At 45.3% G+C, this 6000-nt stretch overlaps 1 long non-coding RNA gene across 2 annotated transcripts in view; it reads left to right on the top strand.

Moving 5' to 3' along the window:
• Positions 1–1909: 1909 nt before the first annotated feature.
• Positions 1910–6000, top strand: part of LOC119566138 — a 38238-nt gene continuing 34147 nt past the window's right edge. For both annotated transcript variants that reach the window (XR_005225220.2, XR_006290167.1), the window contains exon 1: positions 1910–2623. This is a non-coding gene — a long non-coding RNA (uncharacterized LOC119566138). The remainder of the gene's footprint in view (positions 2624–6000) is intronic.

Genomic DNA, 6000 nt, shown 5'->3' with positions numbered 1-6000 from the left:
AGGTCTGATGTGTTCCTGGTAGCCTGTTTTGCTAACAAGATGTTCTGCAGCAATCCGTACTAGCTGGAGTTCCCTAAATGTTGAAGGCTTCATGCACAGGCATATTGCATTGCTGTATTCCAGCTGAGAGGTGATGAAGGAATGAATAACCAAGGCTGGATCTTTGTCTGATAGGATGGAATGGCATTTCCTAGCCAAGTGGAGACGGTAGAAGGTCAGAACAGCCTAGCCATCCTCTTCAGAACCCCCCCTTCAGGTAGTTGAAGGCTGCTACCAAATCCCCCTCACTCTTCTCTTCTGCAGACTAAGTCCAGTTCCCTCAGCCTCTTCTCATAAGTCATGTGCCCCAGTCCACTAGCCATTTTCATTGCCCTCTGCTGGACTTTCTCCAATTTGTCCACATCCTTTCTGTAGTGGGGGGGCCCAAAACTAGATGCAATATGTTGTTAGCCTTCTTGGCAACAAGGGAACACTGTTGACTCCTATCCAGCTTCTCGTCCACTGTCACCCCTAGGTCCTTCTCTGTAGAACTGCTGCCTAGCCATTCGGTCCCGAGTCTGTAGCGGTGCATGGGATTCTTCCATCCTAAGTGCAGGACTCTGCACTTGTCCTTGTTGAACCTCATCAGATTTCTTTTGGCCCAGTCCTCCAATTTGTCTAGGTCCCTCTGTATCCTATCCCTACCCTCCAGCGTATCTACCACTCCTCCCAGTTTAGTGTCATCCGCAAACTTGCTGAGGGTGCAATCCACACCATCCTCCAGATCATTAATGAAGATATTGAACAAAACCGGCCCCAGGACTGACGCTTGGGGCACTCCGCTAGATACCGGCTGCCAACTAGACATGGAGCCATTGATCACTATCCGTTGAGCCCGACAATCTAGCCAACTTTCTACCCACCTTGTAGTGCATCCATCCAGCCCATACTTCTTTAACTTGCTGACAAGAATACTGTGGGAGACCGTGTCAAAAGCTTTGCTAAAGTCGAGGAATAACACGTCCACTGCTTTCCCTTCATCCACAGGACCAGTTATCTCATCATAGAAGGCAATTAGATTAGTCAGGCATGACTTTCCCTTGGTGAATCCATGCTGACTATTCCTGATCACTTTCCTCTCATCTAAGTGCTTCAGAAGAGAAGAGGTAGATACGCTGGAGGGTAGGGATAGGGTTCAGAGTGACCTAGACAAATTGCAGGATTGGGCCAAAAGAAATCTGATGAGGTTCAACAAGGACAAGTGCAGAGTCCTGCACTTAGGATGGAAGAATCCCATGCACCGCTACTGGCTGGGGATGGACTGGCTAAGTGGCAGTTCTACAGAAAAAGACCTGGGGATTACAGTGGATGAGAAGTTGGATATGAGTCAACAGTGTTCCCTTCTTGCCAAGAAGGCTAACAACATATTGGGCTGCATTAGTAGAAGCATTGCCAGCAGATCGAGGGAAGTGATTATTCCCCTCTATTCAGCACTGGTAAGGCCACATCTGGAGTATTGCATCTAGTTTTGGGCCCCCCACTACAGAAAGGATGTGGACAAATTGGAGAAAGTCCAGCAGAGGGCAATGAAAATGGCTAGTGGATTGGGGCACATGACTTATGAGGAGACGCTGAGGGAACTGGATTTATTTAGTCTGCAGAAGAGAAGAGTGAGGGGGGATTTGATAGCAGCCTTCAACTACCTGAAGGGGGGGTTCTGAAGAGGATGGCTAGGCTGTTCTCAGTGGTGGCAGATGACCGAACAAGGAGCAATGGTCTCAAGTTGCAGTGGGGGAGGTCTAGGTTGGATATTAAGAAACACTATTTCACGAGGAGGGTGGTGAAGTACTGGAATAGGTTACCTAGAGAGGTGGTGGAATCTCCATCCTTAGAGGTTTTTAAGGCCTGGCTTGACAAAGCCCTGTCTGGGATGATTTAGTTGGGGTTGGTCCTGCTGTGAGCAGGAGGTTGGACTAGATGACCTCCGGAGGTCCCTTCCAACCCTAATCTTCTATGATTCTATGATACGTGGTGAAGGATGGGCAGAGCTATGTATCACTTGTATATTGCTGGCATTTTAGTCCTTGTCATCTGGCCCGTTCACCTAGTGATTGCATATAGATGCTGAAAAGGACCAGAGAGAGTTGATCCTTGTGGAACTCCACAAGTGAGGGGTATAGTGGTGAAGGTGCAGTTCCCCATCACAACTCATTGAGATCATCCTTCCAGGAAGGACTCAAACCGTGTTAGCACATTAACCTGCCACCCCTCTCAAGTGAGACAGCAGAATCTCATGGTCAAAAGTGTCAAATGCTACAGAGAAATCCAGCAGGATGAAAATGGATGTTTGTCTTTTATCCATTCACAGGAGATCTGTGATGGGACGTCTGCCCCACACTGGCAGAGAAGGGGTTAATAGAGCCCTAGGGAGGCTGCACTGGAAGCAGCCAATCAGAGGGGGGCTGTGGAGAACAGCCCATCAGGGCCCAGCAGGTCCATATAAAGAGAGCCACTGGGCAGAGCAGGGTCAGTTGCTATTGGGAGCCTGGAGAGCAAGCACTGTGTCCCTGGAGAGCTTAGAACTGTAACCACCTTGGATAGAGCAGTGGCTGGCTCCTGGGAATCAGCAGCTAAGTGCCTCAAGGTGAGGGCAAAGAAGGTTCTGGGGCCATGGGCAAGTGGCCCAGGGAAATAGAGCAGCATTGACAGAGGAGTAGTAGGAGGCTGCTATTTATAGGGTCTGTGGGATGGAGCCCAGAGTAGTGGGTGGGCCTGGGTCCCCCCTGCCCCAGTTGCCATTGGGGAAGTGAATGGACTGTTGGACAGAGATGCCCACCCCTGGAAGGGGGAAACACAGATGATGACCTAGCCAGAGGGCTGAGTTGAGAAGAGGATGCTGTGGTCCTGGGAGCTGACGGAGGAGCTGTAGGCAGGAGCAGAGACAGAGTGCCAGTGTGCAGAATGTGGATGTAGGTGTCTGCCTTGAGTTAATCCCCAGCATTACCAGGAGGAGGCTCCAGTCTGGTGATGAGGGCTGCATCCCATGACATCATCCATCAAGGCAACTAAAGCAGTTTGGTTCCATGTCCTGTTACGGATGCAGATTTTGCCTGGGCTAGAATGCTGGCTTCAGTTAAGTGAGCATGTAGTCCATCTTTTGATAACAAGGAGTCTGGTGGCACCTTAAAGACTAACAGATTTATTTGGGCATAAGCTTTTGTGAGTAAAACACCACTTCTTCAGATGCATGGAGTGCCACCAGACTCATTGTTGTTTTTGTGGATACAGACTAACACGGTTACCCACAATACTTGACATCTTTTGACAGATTGTCTATGACCTTGCTCAGGAATGGGAGGCTCGACACTGGGCAATAGTTAGGTAGGATTTCTAATAGTTAGGGTGGATTTCTACAGTGTTGGTTAGACTACTGTGTGTTTGAAGGAGGAAGGTAAAATTCTCTTCATGTGTCATTGGCTCTTTAGATAAGGATGGCACCAGTTGTTCATGATGCTCTTTCACAAACCAGGAAGGGAATGGGTCAGATTCACAGGTCTTGGGTGGAGACTCCTTTAGGGTGCCCAGAATTTCTTGATGAGTGTATTTACTGAACTCTATAAATGCATGTGGGCTGTTGGTTGGTGAGTGGAGGTGGAACAGATCATAAGAACGGCCATACTGGGTCAGACTATAGGTTCATCTAGCCCATTTTCCTGTCTTCTGACAGTGGCCAATGCCAGGTGCCTCAGAGGGAATGAACAGAACAGGTAATTGTTAAATCATCCATCCTCTGTCCCCCATTCCCAGCTTTTGGCAAACAGAGGCTAGGGACACCATCCCTGCCCATCCTGGCTAAAAGTCATTGATGGACATCTCCTCCATGAATTTATCTAGTTCTTTTTTTAACCCTGTCTTGGCCTTCACAACATCCTCTGGCAAAGAGTTTCCACAGGTTGACTGTGCATTGTGTGAATAAATACTTGCTTTTGTTTGTTTTTAAACCTGCTGCCTATTAATTTCATTTAGTGACACCTAATTCTTGTGTTATGAGAAGAAATAAATAACACTTCCTTATTTGCTTTCTCCACACCAGTCATGATTTTATATACCTCTAGCATATCCCCCCTTATTTGTCTCTTTTCCAAGCTGAAAAGTCCATCTTATTAATCTCTCCTCATATGAAAGCTGTTCTATGCTCTTAATAACTTTTTTTTGCCCTTTTCTGAACCTTTTCAAAGTCCAATATATCTTTTTTGAGATCAGGCGGCCACATCTGCATGCAGTATTCAAGATGTTGGTATACCGTGGATTCATATAGAGGCACTATGATATTTTCTGTCTTATTATCTATCCCTTTCTTAATGATTCCCAACATTCTGTTAGCTTTTTTGACTGCCACTGCACATTGAGTGGATGTCTTCAGAGAACTATCCACAGTGACTCCAAGTTCTCTCTCTTGAGTGGTAACAGCTAATTTAGACCTCATCATTTTATATGTTTAGTTGGGATTATGTTTTCCAATGTGCATTATTTTGCATTTATCAACATTGAATTTTATCTGCCATTTTGTTGTCTAGTCACCCAGTTTTGAGAGATCCTTTTGCAGCTCTTCGCAGTCTGCTTGGGACTTAACTATCTTGAGTAGTTTTCAGAGTAGCAACCATGTTAGTCTTTATCCGTAAAAAGAAGGAGTACTTGTGGCACCTTAGAGGAACAAATTTATTTGAGCGTAAGCTTTCGTGAGCTACAGCTCACTTCATTGGATGCATGCAGTGGAAAATAAAGTGGGGAGATTTTATATACACAGAACATGAAACAATGGGTGTTACCATACAGACTGTAACAAGAATGATCAGATAAGGTGAGCTATTACCAGCAGGAGAGAAAAAATAACCTTTTGTGAGCTGTAGCTCACAAAAGCTTATGCTCAAATAAATTTTTTAGTCTCTAAAGTGCCACAAGTACTCCTTTTCTTTTGTAGTGATGATCAAGGTGGGGCATTTCCCGCTATTGACAAGAACATGTGAGGAACAGTGTGTGGGGGGAGGGGGAATAAACATGGGGAAATAGTTTTACTTTGTGTAACGACACATCCACTCCCAGTCTTTATTCAACAAAAAAAAAAAACTTCAAAAACAGACTCCAACGAGAGACTGCTGAATTGGAATTAATTTGCAAACTGGACACAATTAACTTAGGCTTGAATAAAGACTGGGAGTGGATGTGTCATTACACAAAGTAAAACTATTTCCCCATGTTTATTTCCCCCCGTCTAATGTTCCTCACACATTCTTGTCAACTGCTGGAAATGGCCCACCTTGATTATCACTACAAAAGGTTTCTCTCTCTCTCTCTCTCTCTCTCCTGCTGGTAATAGCTCACCTTACCTGATCACTCTCGTTACAGTGTGTATGGTAACACCCATTGTTTCATATTCTCTGTGTATATAAAATCTCCCCACTGTATTTTCCACTGCATGCATCCGATGAAGTGAGCTGTAGCTCACAAAAGCTTATGCTCAAATAAATTTTAGTCTCTAAGGAGCCGCAAGTACTCCTTTTCTTTTTGAGTAGTCTTGTATCATCTGCAAATTTTGCCACCTCCACTGTTTACCCCCTTTTCCAGATCACTTATGAATATGTTGAATAGGACTGGTCCCAGTACAGACCCTGGGGGACACCACTATTTACCTCTCTCCATTCTGAAAACTGACCATTTATTCCTACCCTTTGTTTCCTATCTTTTAACCAGTTACCAATCCATGAGAAGCCCTTCCCTCTTATCCCAAGACCGCTTACTTTGCTTAAGAGCCTTTGGTGAGGGACCTTGTCAAAGGCTTTCTGAAAATCTAAGTACACTGTCTCCTCTGGATCCCCTTGTCCACATGCTTGTTGACCCCCCTCAAAGAATTCTAGTAGATTAGTGAGGCATGATTTCCCTTTACAAAAACCATGTTGACTCTTTACCAACATATTATGTTAATCTATGTGTCTGATAACTTTGTTCTTTACTATAGTTTCC

The sequence above is a fragment of the Chelonia mydas genome, chromosome 4 (genome assembly GCF_015237465.2).
Source record: "Chelonia mydas isolate rCheMyd1 chromosome 4, rCheMyd1.pri.v2, whole genome shotgun sequence".
NCBI classification, from domain to species: Eukaryota; Metazoa; Chordata; order Testudines; family Cheloniidae; genus Chelonia; species Chelonia mydas.
The sequence above is the reverse complement of the archived record's forward strand: the minus strand, read 5'-3'. Positions and strand labels throughout refer to the sequence as shown.